General features: G+C 38.7%; 1 long non-coding RNA gene across 2 annotated transcripts in view; it reads right to left on the bottom strand.

The window, feature by feature from the left end:
* Window positions 1-7,819, bottom strand: part of LOC116763897 — a 28,334-nt gene extending 20,515 nt beyond the window's left edge. Inside the window, exons 1-2 of one of the 2 annotated variants that reach the window (XR_004352670.1) lie at window positions 6,069-7,819; window positions 5,623-5,692 (exon numbers count right to left, since the gene is read on the bottom strand). This is a non-coding gene — a long non-coding RNA (uncharacterized LOC116763897). Of the gene's footprint in view, window positions 1-5,622 lie in introns of both variants that reach the window. The other variant, XR_004352669.1, reaches the window with a different exon arrangement.
* Window positions 7,820-18,854: the final 11,035 nt, after the last annotated feature.

The raw sequence follows: 18,854 nt of genomic DNA, 5'->3' as shown, positions 1-18,854 counted from the left end.
ATAATTGCTTTCCAATGGTGTGTTAGTTTCTGCTTTATAACAAAGTGAGTCAGCTATACATATACATATATCCCCATGTCTCCTCCCTCTTGCGTCTCCCTCCACCCACCCTATCCCACCCCTCTAGGTGGTCACAAATCACCAAGCTGATCTCCCTCCTACAGCTCCTTTTGAAGAAAAACTGGAAATTGTAAATGTCTCCAGTGTAGAGATTCCATTCTTTATATTCTCTGCCCTTTGACATAACATATCATTACTTCTACTGCTTACTTTTTCAACACTTTTTAGTGAAAGAAAAGGACAATAAACATCTGAGTAATCATGGTCTAGATTCCACAATTATTAACTTTTTACCCTATTTGTCCTATTATTTAAATTTCTGTTAAAATTTCCAAGTGAGTTGCAGACATCACGACACTTCACTACTAAATATGTTAGCTCATTTCTCTTGAGAATTAGCTCTCATACATAACCACAATATTACTAAAACACTGAAGAAAACTGGCAAAAATAATTCCCTAATATCACGTCCTTATTGAATTTTGCCCAATTGTCCCCAAAATGTCTCTGCTCCAACATTTTATTTTGACATTTGTCAAAGAGCAAAGTTGAAAGAATTTTACAATGTACCCATATACCCACCACACAGATGGTGCCATTAATTTTTTACTATACTTGTTTTGCTACATCTTTACATTTATCCATCAATCCATGTTATTTTTTGACATATTTCAAGGTAAAGTGCATCAGCAGTTTACCCCTAAATATTCTGTATGCAAATTATTAGGTGGAGCCTAATACTTGTTTATAATTTTTTCTTTTGATGGAAAATTTACATACAATGAAATGCACAAATATTAAATTATATTTGCTGAGTTTCAACAAATACATACATCTACGTAACCCACATCCATACCAAGAAATAGAACATTACCAGGAGTTTCTTTCATGATCCTTCCTAGTCACTCCCCTCCCCCACACTCCACTCTCGAAGGCAAGCACTGTTCTGATGTTTTTCACCATAGATTCTTTTTACCCATTCTAGAACTTCATATAAATAGAATTATACAGTTTGTACTCTTTGGTGTTAGCTTCTGCCACTCAGAATGATGCTTTTGAGAATCATCCATGTTGTTGCATGAATCAGTCATTCATTTCTTTTATTGCTGAGAAATATTCCACCTGGATTGTTTCTAGGCTTTGGCTATTACAGATATAACTTCTATGAAAATTCTTGTACAAATGCTTTTCGTGAACGTGTGTTTTCATTTCTCTTGTATAAATACCTAGAAGAGGAATTGCTGGGCCTACAGTAGGTATATGTTTAGTTTTATAAGAAACTTCCAGACTTTTTTTCCAGAGTGAATATACCATTTTACACTCCCACCAACAGCGTATAAGATTTCCAGTTGCTGTGTTTTCCTTTTTTCATTTCTGCTGTTATCTTTTTAAATTCCATCCTTCTACTTATTCTGGATTTACTTCATTCTTCTTTTTCTGTACCTTTTAAAGTAGAGTCTTAATTACTGATTTTGACCTTTCTATTCTAATATAACAATTTCAAACTATGAATTTCCTCATAAGCATTGCTTTAGCTGCTTTCTTCACATTTTGATAGGTTGTACTTCTGTTTGTTTTTAGTTTAAAATATTTTCTAATTTCTTTTGTGATTTATTTCACTCATAAATTATCTGGAAGTGTTTTAATTTACAAAATGTTGGGGACCTCCTAGATATCTTATTATTATTGATTTATAATTTAATGACATTATGATCAGAGAACATAGTCTGCATAATTTCAGTCTTTTTTGAATTATTGAGGTTTATTTTATGGCTCAAAATATGGTCAGTGTATCTTGATGAGCGTACCATGTACACTTGAATGTTTTTTCTTCAGTATTGGAGTATGATGTCTTATAAAAATCAATTAGGTCAAGATGGTTGATAGTCCTGTTTAGATTCCCTATATTTGCTGGTATTTTTTGGCCTTATTTTCCTATTAATTGCTGAGAGATGAGTCTTTAGTCTCCAACTATGACTTTAGAATCATGTTTCCCCTTTCTTCTGTCAATTTTTATCTCATATATTTTGAAGCTCCAAAATGCATTTTACAACTTTTCTTTTCCAAAATGGATATAATCAAGTATCCTTACCAAAGTGTTTAACCAGGGCTTCCCTGGTGGCGCAGTGGTTGGGAGTCCGCCTGCCAATGCAGGGGACACGGGTTCGTGCCCCGGTCCCAGAGGATCCTACATGCCGCAGAGCGGCTGGGCCCGTGAGCCATGGCCACTGAGCCTGCGCATCCGGAGCCTGTGCTCCGCAACGGGAGAGGCCACAGCAGTGAGAGGCCCACGTACCGCAAAAAAAAAAAAAAAAAAAAAAAAAGTTTAACCAGAATCTTATCAAGTCTTTAGGCCCATTTAATTTCCTGAAGAGGAAAAAGTTAAATAATATTATGAGGAAATAATCAGGCACATCCAGAATAAGGGACAGTCTACACAAGATAACTGGCAAGTTCTCTTCAAAATGTTAACGCTAATGTCATAAAAAGGGAGAGATTAGGAGTACTGTCCTAATAAGACTTAGGAGATATATCAAGTACATGCAATGCTTTCTTTTAAACAGCTGATCATTTTTGCATAAACAACCAAGACCTGAGAGACATAGTGTTACAAACGTTCCAGTTTGAATATCAGAGAGGAAATATAGCCAGGTTACATAGTAGTGAGTGCACAAAGATGACAAGGCTGATAGAAGGCAAGAAGATCAACCCAATCCCAGGAAGAATCCTTCAGCAGTTTTCCTGCTAAATCTACAGCATCAGGGTGTAGTGGAACTTTGTGTGATGGTGATAGAGGTAAAGAAAAGGAATTCTCACTGTACCCATTCATGCCATAATTCTGTTTCTGTCGGAAACCACCAACCACCACATAGGAAAGCAAAGTTGTTCACATAAGGTGCTCCCAACTTGGTCTTTGTCGTATATACCATGCTGTGCCGCTCAGATCCCCACTTCAAGAATGAAGGATTGGGTTCCCCACTGCTGAGAAGATTGTCAGATGACAGCTCTCTGCAAAGAGCCCTCCCTGGGAATTGCCTCAACAGAAAAGAGTCATGTCACCCAAAGTCACTGCCCCTTCATAGGTCAGGCTGTATTCAGTGCCTGGTCAGCCTAGACAAAGTGTCTGCTCCCTCACTCCAACTTGGTACAACTCTAAAGAACCACGCCAGCCTCAGAGCTTCCCATGGGGTTAGTTGAGCCCTATTAGTTGGAACCACAGCCAATCCCTCCCTAGTACCCCTCCTGTGTGTTGATCTCCTTCTCAGAGTCGGTTTCCTGGAGAATCCAACCTGCAGTAAGGTTACACGGCCAGTTACCGTTAAAGAGCTCACAACACTTTCATTGATATTTCTATAGAAACAGAATTTACTCAGAATTTTCAGAAGGAGAAGTCAAGGCACAAAATTTCCGTGATTTTCTTGAGATTATCAGAGGTGCCAATACTGTGTGAAGCCAGTGTGCCACGGCATGCTCAAAAGCCACATAAGAATGCTGCCAAGTTTTCTTCTCTGTATAAAATTTATTTTTGCTACAATAGAGTAAAACTCACCGTTCTAGCTATGTGTGCCAGATGGAATGTTAAGATTCGTGGGTTTGCAGAGTGGGGTACAGAGCAGGGAGTAACACGTTTAGAACAAGTGTTAAGAAGCAGAGTATTCAAAGAAAGATCGTGTGTTTATTGGAAATGTGATATACTCTCCTCATGAGTATACACAAGAATATAGGCAGGACAGTAAATCTACTGAAACAGCAACATCACGCGGAAGGGTGACAGTGACTATTGCAATAACTGTGGGATGACTTTAGAGATGCTAGGAAAAATGGTTATACAGTAGGAGTAGTTACAGGGATGTTTCTGCTGTCCAGTTTAATATTTGGAGATTTGCCATCAAAATCTCCAGCTTTCAAACATCAGCACTGAATCCAAAAATGTTGAGACCCCTGAGCTGGGGATTAGAACCCAGGAAATAAGCATGCCTCTCCCCCGCACCCGCACTGGCCCCACGAGTTCTGTCTGCACCCAGAAGTTAAAATAGAAAAATAGATATAGTTTTTATTATCCCAAATTGAGAAGCTTGTGCTGTTTCCTAATAAAATTAAGCATACTGGCATTCAAAGCCTGTTACATAAGGACTGCTAATCAGAAGAGAATGTAAAGGATAGAGGAGGTATTTACTTAAGAAGCAAAACCAGCATTTTGATGTCCCTGGATCTGTTCAGCATAAAGATGTGGCCCCATAGAGTGAATACAAACATGGCACTTCATTTTGACAATGTCTAAACTGCCTTTCTATTTTCTTTTCTCTTAAAGTTCGTTGGCACATTTCCTCCAGCAGAGCCTATCAGCTCAGCACACAAAGTCTTCTTTGTACTCCTGAAACAGAGGTATTGATAAGCCCAAAGAAATCAGATGAGACAGGTTTCTGGTTCTTTCTGGCATCAGCGAGGTCCAGTTTTCAAAAGGTCTGTGGCTAAGGCTCCAGAGTCACATGTGAACTACTGTATTCTATGACTTATTGGCAAATCTGCAACTGTTTCACACAAACTAAAGCCAAAAGTCTGCTCTCCACCATCAAGACTGGTTGCGGTAATGACCGTAAATTCATCACGTAGCCACACAACTCTTTATTTCATACAAGCTAGTGAAAAGTCACAGAATTCACTTATGGGTCTTGCTATTTAAAACAAAAGAAATATTTTAACTATGAAGCCAAAAGTTGAGGAGAGTTTTAAATCTCGGCAACTTCTTATCTGCAATACCTCCTGATTATTCTTCTCCCAACAGGCTGGTCATTTTCGTTAATGTAGCTGGCAGCTCCGACTTCGCCTGCAGGGGAATGTAACCCAGAGCTGCCAACCAGAACTTGAAATTCTCTGGTTTTTGTCACTTGCAGTTAGCATCGCAGCCTTTTCTAAATTTAGGATAGTGAATCATACGAAACAGTGACCTGACTGCAAAGCTTCATCAAGTTTGTGCAGGGGTGCTATTGACAACACGTTGTATTGTAAAGGTCAACAAGGTGAACATTACAGAGCCTCCTACTGGTTCAACACTAACAAAAGAAAATGACATTGTGAACTAGGCTTGCTTCACTGGACAGAATACAGATGTGCTCCCTTGCATTTTTTAGCTTCCTTTTCTAATGTTTCCAGTATAGTTTATGGATTTGTAGCATATGCATATGTCAGCTTGTGGCTCTAAAGGATTAATTTCACTTTATCCAATATGTTGCTAAACCTTTCAGGGAATTCGTGGTCTAGTGTGATGGGCTGACATAGCTCAAATTTAACTCAGATTCTGTTTTTCATACTGTCACAATTTATGTGCAGCATTGTTTGTGGGAATTCAGATAAGGTTATTTAATGAAAGAAAAATGACAAGTAAGACATTCTTTAGCCATCCCTGATTTTAGCCAATTCCTCACCCTTTACATCCAACAGATTATCAAGATCTAAAGACCCTAGTTCAGTCCAGAAGCCGGCATCTCCCCTCTCCCCGTTGCTGGTACCTGAGTTCAGATCTCTCTAGTTTTCCTCAGGGCCCTCACAGTGACCTCTTACCTGGTCTCCCTTTTGCCAGTCTCTGCTCTGAAACCAGGATTCATTCTGATCTGATCATGTCACTCCCTTCCTAGAATAGAAAAAAAAAAATGTGGCTTTATGGGAGTGCAAAGAAGTTCTGGCTTCATAACCTCATTTGAATGAATGAATTCATCAAAGTCTGCAATCTTATCCTCATATCCATAAGCTCAGAAACTCGTGCAGTATCTCAGCAATGGACCCACATTAACTAATCCTGCAAGATTCATGTAAGAACCAAAATTGTCAGCATATTAATTTTCATTGAAATGTAGCTGCTAGGCAAGCCCTAATCTTCATCTTGGCCTGAGCTGCATGGGCCTCCCCCAGAAGCAGAGTTACATGAAAAGCCATATTATAATAAGGTTATTATAATACGGAGTCCCTGGAGGCCCCTCGGGAGAGTGAGTTGTTTGGCCATTTGGGACCTTAAGAGCATGACGGTTCTGGCTGTGACCACGTCACCGCAAGTACGTGCACCGCACACAGGGAGCTCTCTCCCATGACTCCACTTTCCTGGGCTTCTATCTTCCACAATCCAGGCTAAGCAGCCATTTCCTGTCAGCACAAACAGAGGATTAAGTTTCCACATTTTGCATAGAATTCATGCACTTCCCGGAGATTGCTTCTGCCTTGGAATTCTAGGAGAGATTCTGGAAATCTTCAATAATAAACTCACGGATGGGCCCAACTGATTAGTGCTTCACTCTCTCAATAACCAAACACATTCCATCTATGTCTTCTCAGCTTTATTTCCAGCTTCTTTGGGGTCTCTTCCTGTCTCCCTTTAAAATCTGGCCCCAAACTGCCTCATCTCCAGCTACTCCCACATATCTGTTCTCTCCAGACACACCAAACTCTTCACTCTTCTTTCATGCTGGAGCAGTAGGTTCCTTAGACTGCAAGCCCCAGAAACTGTTTCTGGTTAAATTAAGGGGCAAAGGGATTTACTAGGGTATATGGGGTAGCTTAGAGCATCAAGAAAAACCAGTTTGCAGAAAGGATAGAGACTGGGGTAGAGCTGAGGACCTAGATGGCGAGAACAGCTCTCTTCAGGGAGACCCCATGAGAAAGAATCAGCTCCAGCCACTTCCTATCCTGCCCAAGTCTCAGAGGCCCACATCCCACACTTCAGCTTGGGGAGGGCAGGGCACCTTTACTGGCAGACCTCCAAGACAGTTTAGAAAGAGATGAATAATTCTCAAAGGAAAGGCGGGTCCCAGAACTAAATACCACAGTGAGCGATGTGGGGAGCAAGGTTAATTGAGAGTGGATAAACTGGGAGACCGAAGTGTGGAGCTGGACCAGGGAGCATTAATGCAGAGGCAATTTGAAAGTTAAAGGAGGAAATGTCCAGGGAGGCAACACACTGTATAGAAAGAAAAAGGGAGAAATGGGGAGAGAGGGAAAGGAAGGAGCATTTTAGTCTATGTAAATGGTTCATGGACATCTTACATGTGATAAGAAAAGTGTAAGAATGCATAATGTGTATATACTTAATAATTAAAAACTTGGAGATTGAGTGAATTTAAAAGAATAGACGTTTACACGAATTCAAGGAATTAATTTTTGCAGCTGTATTTAAAGTCCCAGCTCTTCAAAAAGACCTTCACAATACAAAATTCTGGCCTGGATAGTTCTCCCACTCTAGCTCTCCGTGCTTCGATACTGCTCATTTTTTATTCCTTCAAACGCCAGCTCCCTCCTATCTCAGAGCCTATGCGTATGCGGTTCCCTCTTCTAAGGTCTTCTTCTTCTGCTGTGTTAGCCAGTGTTCTCCAGAGAACAGAATCAATAGGAGATATACCTCTATCTGTTTATCTACCTACCTATCTATCTACCTACCTATCTATCTATCTATCTGGACAGATTTATTTTAAGGAATTGGCTTACTTGATTATGGGGGCTGGGAAGCCCAAAATTCTAGGGCAGCCAGCAGGCTGGAAACTCCAGCAAGAGCTGGTGTTGCAGTCTTTGTCCAAAGGCTGGAAACTCGGGCAGAATTTCTATGTTGCAGTCTGAAGGCAGAATTTCAATCCGTTTCTCTTTGGGAGACCTCAGTCTTTGTTTTTAAGACCTTCAATTGATTGGATGAGGCCCATCCATGTTATGGAAGGTAATCTGCTTGAATCCAAGTCTACTAATTTAAAAGTTAACCACATCTAGGGCTTCCCTGGTGGCGCAGTGGTTGAGTGTCCGCCTGCCGATGCAGGGGACACGGGTTTGTGCCCCGGTCCGGGGAGATCCCACATGCCGCGGAGCGGCTGGGCCCGTGAGCCGTGGCCGCTGAGCCTGAGAGTCCGGAGCCTGTGCTCGGCAACGGGAGAGCTCACAACAGTAAGAGGCCCGCGTACCGCAAAAAAAAAAAAAAAAAAAGTTAACCACATCTAAAAATAACCTTCATGGTATCATCTAGACTGGCGTTTGACCAAATACCTGGGCACCATTAGCCTAGCCAAGCTGACACATAAATGTTAACTATCACATTTCCTCTTCCTGTCCCCCTATGCACCCACACCTCCACCAGCCTTGATTAACACCACCTCCTTCACATCTCAGCTCAAGGCTCAGTTCCCCGAGGAAGAATTCCTCAACCCTGTCTTACATGGACACTCTTAGAGCACTCTGGACCTTTCCTTCTTAGCACCTCCCACAGCCAGGGGTTAATATGTGTGTGCTTGGTGGGGGTGGGGGGGTAGGTATAAAACTGTGTAACTGTTTACTACTATCTGTCTGTCCACTGAAATGTAAGCCCCATGAGGTTAGACTGTTTTTCTTATCACCCTTCCCCTAGCACCAGGCCCAGTGACTCCACATCATAGTCACTCCATACATTTTTATTGAATGAATTAATGAAGGTATTCAGAAAAATGGTACTGTTTGTGATCACAGCACATTTGTTGACTTTCAAAGGTTAAAACAGCCATAGACATCAGCAGAAACCTTTGCTTGCTCCCTAACTTTATTCCAACTTCCTACAAGGAGCATCACATAAAATGTTTTTCTAGACGTTTAATACAAGGTGCCTCACGGGACTGTACCCAGCCTGACAAGTAAATCCGGTCTAGTTTTCTCTTTCTTTTTATTCCTAATCCCAAGAACAGTGGAGATAAGAAGGGCCATTTGGGGTACAGAGAGCCTTCTTCCTGTAGTGAGCAGACCTCACTGGGGTCAGCAGGCAGAGACGCTGTGATGAATTGAAGTGCTCAAGAAAGCATCTTCAAACATACGGAATGAAGACTGATATTACCCTGGGAATCATCTAAATACGTACAGTTTTTCACGCATGATGGATTTGTTAAGCATAGTTGGAATATTCTCCATTCTTAAATAGCTATGAATAACTGCAGTATTTGTCAATTACTATACATTAGCACGCTATGCAGGCACACTACAGTCAAATTAATTCATTAACCCTTTTCAGAACGCTGATCTTATAGGTTGAGACCCAGGAAAACTGAATTAATATATCCATAAATGTAAATCAAAAAACTTAATAAGATGCCTTCCTAAACAAAATACCACCAGTTTTCTTTTTGTCACGATGATTTAGTTTGATGAGACAAAAGACACGATGAAAAAGAAATGAACAAGCAAATATGTACATATCATATAGTTGGAAAACATTTTATCCCTTTTGGTATCTTCCACATACCCTGAAGCCCATCTTTAACTTTCTCAAAACAAGCTTTTACCGCCTTTCCATTTTCCCATCTTGTTCTTTCCCAACTTTTCCTCCAGATTTTTAGATAATGAGAAGGCAAAATAATAACCCTAGACACTATATTGTTTTTATACTCTATTTGAAAGAGTACCTCTGAAAACTTATTTTGGACAATGCCTTCAATAATAAAATTCTGAATATGCCCTATAGCTGTCATTTGAAAACAAAGATATTGTAAAGCAATTATACTCCAATAAAGATGCTAAAAAAAAAAAAAGATACACCAGACACAGATGAGGCAATGAACAAAACATATGTACAGATATGGATGGTGGAGTCCTTTTTCAACATGACATGAGATGCCTAAGAAATAAAAGTCTATCTTTGTCCTTACAATCCAACTGGGATGGGCTAGAGCAGGGGTGGGGGACACCATTGATCACACTGGGTGTGTTAGAAATCCAAAGCAATGTATGAGAATACTCTTCACATGCCCACAGATTGATTTCTAAACTCAAGAATGTCTAGGTCAAAAAAAAAAAAAAAAAAAAAAAAAAAAAAGAATGTCTAGGTCAGTGGAACTGGACATGACAAACTTCTCAGGGAGTTGAGGGGAGGGGTGATGCACTAAGTCTAAGAGAATTTTTGGAGCTAGAGATGAGAGTGCAGAGTTGGAAGGAAGGAAGGAGAACATCAGACTAAGCATGAGATCACGAGTAAGGACAACGGGCATAAGACTGGTCCTTACACACCTGGTTGCAGAGGAAAAGAAATGGTACTTAGGAAGGTCAGAGAGGTATGGATCAAAAATTCAGATGTGGAGGGTCTTGACTGCCAAGGGCTAAGAGGAGGTCTAATGAGCAAGAGCAAATCAGCCCAGGAAATAATATAAACTGCTGCTGGGGAAGTCAACAGTGGAATCAACAAAAGATTCTTTACTGCGTCTCTTATTAGTTTTTTTTGTTTTTTTTTTTTTTTTTTTGCGGTACGCGGGCCTCTCACTGCCGTGGCCTCTCCCGCTGCAGAGCACAGGCTCCGGACGCGCAGGCCCAGCGGCCACGGCTCACGGGCCCAGCCGCTCCGCGGCACGTGGGATCCTCCCGGACCGGGGCACGAACCCGCGTCCCCTGCATCGGCAGGCGGACTCTCAACCACTGCGCCACCAGGGAAGCCCTCTTATTAGTTTTTGACTCAGAAAAAAAAAAAAAAAAACAAAAAGCAACTTTAGAAGTAGCCCCTGATTCAGGACCACAGTAAACCAGTAAAAATATGTGGGTTTTACCAGCACTGGTGGAGTTCAGACCACAGCCTGGGGAAGTGGGATGTGTTCTGGTTAAACAGATATTTACCAGTAAATTATTTGTGTTTATTTTCAGGGGCAATTACATAGTTTATGCATGCTTTCAAGGGATTTAGATCATCCTCATTTGATACATGATGGTGATGAACTGTATCTAAAGATTTACCCAAGTGATTTCTAAATGCAGACATGTCAAGTGAACAGCCATTTGAAAGAAACTCACCCTGGAGTTTGCATGGCACCATGGGTTTGAACACTCCTTCAAGAGCCTTCAGAACAATAAACCATGATGGTCTAATGCTAACCAGAAATTCACAAGCTCAGGCTTTCTGCAGTTTACTGACACTCCAGTCTCAGCTGGAAAACTAGCACTTCAAAAGCCAGGGTGGATAGCTCTAGCTGAAAAAGACTCAGTTCTGAACAGCAGAAGAAAAGGGGATGGGGGCAGCAAAATGACCTTGCAAAGACAATTAAAGGAATTGGACAAGGCAGCATGAATAAAGAACAATTGATATTTAAGTTCCTCTTGCCCAGATGTGAACATCAGATTTCTGTCATTAAATTTTGGATTAGAAAGATGAGTGATCAGCAAAGCACAGCCAGAGCTAAAATGTGATTTTACTTTTCTAGGTTTCACTCCGAAAGAGGTTGAAATATCTGAACAGACAGGCATTACTTTTTTTCATAGAATCATCGACCTAGACAGATCACTTGATTTGTCAGGAGAAAAATCAAATTTTACTTCCCAAAAGGATGGCTGATACTGTTTCAATCATTAGTATGCTGGTAAAAACTATACTTCAGGTACTTTGAGTGTGTTTCCATGCAGAATATATGCATATTTAACTACAATGGCTGGCACTGAATGTTCACTACGTGAGATGCACATGCTTTCCCCATATATTCTAATCCTCCCAACTACCCAGTGAGGCTGGTACTCCTCTTATCTGTATTTCACAAAAGACACACTGAAGCAACTTTGTCAAGGGTAACCTCTGAATAGAACAAGCTGGGATTTGAACCCAGACAGTCTAATTCTCTTCTTAACCACTGTCATAGGTGTGTTTGAGAATGTTTCAAAATAGCTTCTCTACAATGCTAATGAAAGTATTATTTCAGGAACAGGAAGGAATTACCTACACCAACTGGCAAGTAGTGTGTCAAAAAAATATCTAACTACTTGTGCACCATGAATTCAGGGTAGTTACTCTAAAGAGTTCAAGTAAGTAGAAAGTGTCAAGAAGACTCAATATGACCAAGGATTAAAATTTTTTGTCTGATGAAATCATTGCCCGTATAGCCCAAAGTTTAGTTTTTAAATTATCCAATGATGCTTTAGGGCTGGCCTCATGTAGACCACTTAAGGAAAGGTGAGCACAACTTGGTCACAGCGATGGTTGATTAACCTCTCCACCTTCACTCCGATCTCCTCTGAAGTCCTTTGGTTTAATCAGACAAAAAGCTTTTAACAGAAGGTAAGGCCAGTGGTTACTCTTTTTTTAATGACAAATATTCATCAATGTCAAAACCTGGGAAAAACAATTAGATATTTATTAGTTAGGATCCTGTTTATATTTTTTTTTACCAATTATTTAAAGGGGCTCTATCTTTTAAATGCACTAACATATATGAATTTTTAAGCTTGCTAGTAGATTCCTTCTCATAGTAGGTACCTAAACTCAGGTAACACCTTCAAGTATCAGCTCAAATAATCAAGTTACTGATTTTTCCTAAATCAGGAAATAGGAAATTTTTTCCTATTTTCACAACAAAACAATTAACAGTTCTAATGTGAAATTATCTGAGTTTACTAATTGCCCCTCTGCTTTTTGAAAATAGTTTCTGTTACAATGCAAAATGAAAGCCTGGGAGTAATCAACATTTTAAAAAGGAGAGAGGGTCCATATTAACTTGAATGTATCAGCTAATATTTCAGTAGTGCAATAGACAGGCATTCTGGCCAACCAACAGAAATCTCTCTTGCCTACAAAACTGCATCCAGTAAGAGAGAATTAGGCCCAGAATGGGAAAAAATTTCTTCCTTAGGAAATAAATTCTTAGTATTCTCCATGTGGGGAAAGAAGCCCATTTCTATGTTTAGAACTCAGTGAAAAAGCTGACGAGTGCAAAGCTTGTCAAATATATCAAAATGCCAAAATCCATCATTTTAGACACACAAAACTACACACATCTCTTTGAGCTTCTTGGCTTTCACACTGCCCAGCAGGATCCAATTGATCTTGGTCCAGAAAATTAACAATGATGTAAATGTAAATAATCCTATAAATCAGAAGTAAATGGAATTATGTTTTCTCCCTACAGCCAGGACTCATCCATTTTTCCAAGGTTCTATGACAACCTTAGAACAGAACTGTGATTCATATTTAGATTTCCCCTCTCTAGCTAAATTTAAAATAATTATGTGTACCCTGCCTTAAGCAAAGCTAATGTATTGACAATTATTTACAAGAATAATTTACTTTCAGAATGACAGTTTATGGTACAAGATAAGTGTCTCTAGCATACTTTCATAAACTTGTACATAGTTTATAACAAGTTTGCTTGATCTGAGCACGTATCTCCTCCTACTCTTAGAAAATTAGAAATTCTAAAATGTAACCAAGACTGTTTTGAAATTACTCAACAGCAGAGTGGTAAGAATGCAAGCTGAGGGTCTCATTGGCCCAGGGGATATCCTGAATGGGATGGAGTTTCACTGTCCACACAGAAACATAAGGCATTTTTTTTTTGATCCCATCATAGGCCAGAGGTTAGAACAGAGTCTCCTGCAAAACAAGGACTCCAGAAGGGCAGGCTCTAAACTTGCACTACCTACGCAATAAAGAAATAGCAAACTGAGAAATTAATTTTTTAAAACAAGTCCTGGACCATTAACACATTGGGACTCCCAGTAGAAACAAATATAAAATACCTTGTAGAGAAATGTCCACAACATGGACACAGGAAGTCCACGTAAAAACACCCCACTGAAGACAAGCTCACAATGAAAAACACAACCAAACACTTGGAAATTATTTGCACTGGGGGAAAAATCAACAGACGTGACCAACAGGTCAATTAGGAATCCTAGAACTAGACAACAGAAGAGAGAACAATCTGAAAGAGACATAAAACAACAGCATTAAAAAAATTATAAGTGGAAATAAAATCAGAAAGAAGCAACTAAAAGGCAAAAATATGCATTTGGAAATTTAAAAACATGCATCTGAATCATTCATAATCAATAAAGATACCATGCTGGATATTTTTAATACTTGGAACTGATAACAATGAAACATAACATAAAATCTGTGAGAAGTAGCTAAAGTATTCTTTAAAAGGAAGTGTATATACTTTTAAATGCATATGTCAGGAAAGAGAAAAAGACAGAATAGTTATAAACCCAGCAACTCAAGAAGCGAAAGAACAGAGTAAGCCTGAAGGAAATAGCAAACATAAAAGCCAAACTTAGGGACTTCCCTGGTGGCGCAGTGGTTAAGAATCCGCCTGCCAGTGCAGGGGGCACGGGTTCGAGCCCTGGTCCGGGAGGATCCCACATGCCGCGGAGCAGCTGAGCCCGTGCGCCACAACTGCTGAGCCTGCGCTCTAGAGCCCGCGAGCCACAAGTAGAGAAAGCCTGCACACAGCAACAAAGACCCAACACAGCCAAATATAAATAAAATAAATAAATTTTTAAAAAGCCGAACTTAATAGAAGAGAAAACAAAGAAATATTAGTATTGATAAGTAAAACAAAAAGTGATTTGGGGGGAAGAATACACACACACAAAGGAAATATAAATCTCCAGAAGACTGATCAAGGAAAAAAGGAAAAGATATTAGCAATAAATATTAGGGGGGCTTCCCTGGTGGCACAGTGGTTGAGCGTCCGCCTGCCGATGCAGGGGACACGAGTACGTGCCCCGGTCCGGGAAGATCCCACATGCTGCGGAGTCGCTGGGCCCGTGAGCCATGGCCGCTGAGCCTGTGCGTCCGGAGCCTGTGCTCCGCAACGGGAGAGGCCACAACAGTGAGAGACCTGCGTACCGCAATAAATAAATAAATAAATATTAGGAACAAAGAAGTGATATAACTATAGATAGAATGGAGATGTTTTAAAGTGTAAAACTTTATGCCAATAAATGTAAACTTGAATGAAAATTCTAGAAAAATATAAATTACCAATATTGACTAATGAAAAGATGGAAAACCAGCATAACCCTATATAAAATTTAAAAGTGATCAGTAAATATCCAACTACAAAAAAAAATGCCTCCAAAGTTTTACAAGCAACCTTTACCAAATCTTCAAATAGCATAATTCATATTTCATACAAATGATTCAGAGTTTAGAAAAACAGATAAAAGTTCACTATTCATTTTATGAAACTGGTATAACCTTAATACTAAAGCTAGCTAAGAACAGTATGGGAAAAAAATCACTGCCTAATCTCACTAATTATATAGATATAAAAATCCTAAATAAAATACTAGCAAAATAAATCCAGTTGTGCTATGGTTACCAAGGGGGAAGGTTGCAGGGGAGGGATAGTTAGGGAGTTTGGGTTGACATGTACACACTGCTATATTTAAAATAGATAACCAACAAGGACCTACTGTATAGCCCGGGAAACACTGCTCAGTATTCTGTAATAACCTAAATGGGAAGAGAATTTGAAAAAGAATAGATACATGTATAACTGAATCACTTTGCTGTACACCTGAAACTAACACAACATTGTTAATCAACTATGTTCCAATATAAAAGAAAAAAAATTGTTTTTAAAAAGGGAAAACAGGGCTTCCCTGGTGGCGCAGTGGTTGAGAGTCCGCCTGCCGATGCAGGGGACACGGGTTCGTGCCCCGGTACGGGAAGATCCCACATGCGGCGGAGTGACTGGGCCTGTGAGCCATGGCCGCTGAGCCTGCGCATCCGGAGCCTGTGCTCCGCAATGGGAGAGGCCACGACAGTGAGAGGCGTACTGCAAAAAAATAAATAAATAAATAAAATAAAATAAAAAGGGAAAACATTATGCCCTTCCCCCCAAAAAAAATGTTTCTCAAGGGAAAAAGAAACACGATAATAAATGTAAACAAAATTTTCTTTTTCTAATCAATGTTAACATACGTTTACATTTTTTAATCTGTTAATAAATAAATAAATGAAGTTGACCAAAGCAAGTGGAAATTTCTATAAATAAATAAATCCAATTGTGTGTGTGTGCACACATGTGTGTCAACTTATGACCAAGTGGGGTTTATCCCAGATATGCAAGGATGATTCATTTATTGGTAATCTATTAATATAACTTACCCCTTAAAGACAAAAAACTATAAAATCATTCCAATATATGCCTCCCCCGAAAGACATCCAATAAACTTTAACATTGGTTCATGGTTAAAAAGAAAAACATACTCTTAGAAAACTAGGAGTAGAAGGTAAAAACTTTAATCTAATGCATGTTGCTGCATTACAGTGAATATCATACTTAACTGTGAAGTATTAGAAGCAATTTATTTAAGATTGGGAACAAGCTGAGGATGTCTATTATTATACTTTCTGCTCACTATAACACTGGTGGTTCTAACCAGTGCAATAAGATAAAAAAAAAAAAAGAAATTAATGATTAGAAAGAAAACATGTAATTCTCATTATATGCCAACAATTTAATTACACAGAGAAATATAAGAAAATACACAAATAACTAGAACTTAAGCAAGTTTAGCAAAGTTGCCTGATAAAAACTTACCACACAAATATTAATATTACTTACAGGACAACAACTGAAGAGAAAATTTTAATTTTTAAAAAAGGATCCATTTACAGAAGCAACAAAAAACATTAAGTAGCAGAGAATACATGTAACATAAGATGTTCAACATTTCTGAAGAAAAATTTAACATATTATCGTATGACCAAAAAAACTAAATAAATGGAGAAATATATAATGGTAAACAGTGGGAGACTCAATATCATTAAAATATTATTTCTTCCCATACTGATCTATAAATTTTAATGCGATTCCTATCAAATTGCCACAGGGTATTTTGCAGAATTTTACAAGTTGAAAGTCATATGGAGAAGAAAAGACTATTTGATGACTAAGGAGATGTGCAAGTATGAAAACAAATGAAGTTATATTAACTTTAAGAAAACATGGTATCCGTCCAAAGGAAAAGAAAAAGACCAATGACTTAGAAGAGAAAGCTCGGGGTGGGGGAAAACACATGTATACAAGGTGTCATTACAAATCAATGGAAAAGTATGATTAGTAAAATGCATGTCACTGCAACTAAGGTTGTCCATATGCAAAAATAAAGGAACAACTTATTCCAACCCCACTTCATGGACAGATTAAAAACCCAAATGTCAGCATTAGAAATTGGAAAGAAAAAAATAGGGAGAGAATATTTTTGTGAACATAGGGAAATAAATTGTTTCTTAAGAGAAATGTCATGGGAGCAAATCATAAAGGAAAAGGTTGATTTCCTTTTTTGATTATACTGAATTTGATTTTATTGAAAATTAAAATTTCCTTGATATAAGATACAATAAACTAAGTTAAAATACAAACCACATACTTGGGAGAAGCTATTTGTCACACATAAATTTAAAAATAAGTATAATTCTTACAAATCAGTAAGAAAAATACAAATAATACAATAATAAAATAGGCAGTGGATATGAACAGGAAATTCACAGAAAAGAAAACTGAAACACCTAAAATTTCTCAGCCTCAGTAGTGATTAAGGAAATTCAAGTTGTTGTGAGATACCACTTCAGGAAAAAGAAGATGTCTAATAGTTGAGGAGGATAAATTAGTACTAATTGTTGAGGAGGAAATGGAGAAACTAGAACTTTCCTAAGTGGCAGGTACAAATACTTTGATGGGTTATTTGGCAATATCTAGCAAAGCCGAAGAGGCACATTCCTATGGCTCAGAATTTCACTTCTAGATGCAAAACCCAGAACCATCCCACGTGCCCGAGAAAGTCCATTGAAACTTTGTTTGAACAGCAAAAAATCAGAAGCAAGCTCAGTTAGTCACTGAGGGAAGAATAATTACATACAATGGGACACTGGACAGTAACTTAAAACTTGAAAAACAATACTATGTATTATTTAGGGATATGTACATATATAATAAACACAAAAAATACAGATGGGGAAGATATACACCAATTTCAAGATAGTGGTTAACTCTGGGAAGGAAGGTAAAGGATAGAATAAGGAGCAATCAACTGCATTGCTAATATTTTGTTTCTGAAAAAAGAGGAAAATAAGGCAAATTTTACTAGTTTTAAAATCTAGTGGTTGGTACATGGGTATCTGTTATTCTCCGTATTTTTCATTTTTATAATTTAAAAAAGTTAATAATTAAAATCAACAAATCACTTATATATCCATGATTTCATTTTGATAGACCCTCCTAAATAAGGTTGTTTGGTGTCCATTTTATAGATGAGATGTAGGTTCCTTAAGGTTAAATCCATTACCAACCACCACAGAGCCAGAAAGGGGAAGATCTGGGATTCCAATCTAAGTCACCTAACAAATACATTCCTCCAAAAATTCCTTATCTTGCAAAATGATTATCCATAGAATCCTGTAAAGATCAAGTTCTATTATTGCTTTGAATATTTATTTCAATTTACCAAAATTTGACTGGCAATCAACCTTCCAGGATAACACTGATTTCTTTTTCCCATAAATTAGTGCATACCTGAATTCATGGAGGTTTACTCCGTACTGCTGACAAAAAAGAGTCTATAATAACGTCATTGTCTGGTTCCAGCTGGCATTTACATTGGAGGGTCTGGGATCCTGAGCACTGTGGCTCTAAAAGCACCCCTTTCCCCTGTCCAATATCCTTCCAAAGGGATAGAAAAGAGCCACCAAGAAACTCTTATCTGCATGGCCTGGAGCTGTCTTGAGATTGTTGAAGAAAATCTGTGACTTGGCATTCATAATGACTTACAAGCTCAGTTTAAAAATATATGTTCAACAGTCAAGTAGCTGTTATTTCTCCTTCCTTTGCCAACTGATTATGTACAGCAAGTTTTGTCATTTTTCCATTATTCACGACTCTTAGGTTATCAAGTCTTCTGAACAAACGATAACAGGCTTTAGTGGAAGATAGACTGTTTGAAGATGGAGTTGGAAAATAAGTGATTCAGGGCAACTCAGAAGGAGTTTTGTGCATCAGATGGTTGTAATTAAAGGAATGATATCAAATCTGCTTCTACTTACA

This window comes from Phocoena sinus, chromosome 13 (assembly GCF_008692025.1).
Source record: "Phocoena sinus isolate mPhoSin1 chromosome 13, mPhoSin1.pri, whole genome shotgun sequence".
NCBI classification, from domain to species: Eukaryota; Metazoa; Chordata; class Mammalia; order Artiodactyla; family Phocoenidae; genus Phocoena; species Phocoena sinus.
This window is presented reverse-complemented; position numbering and strand designations above follow the sequence as displayed.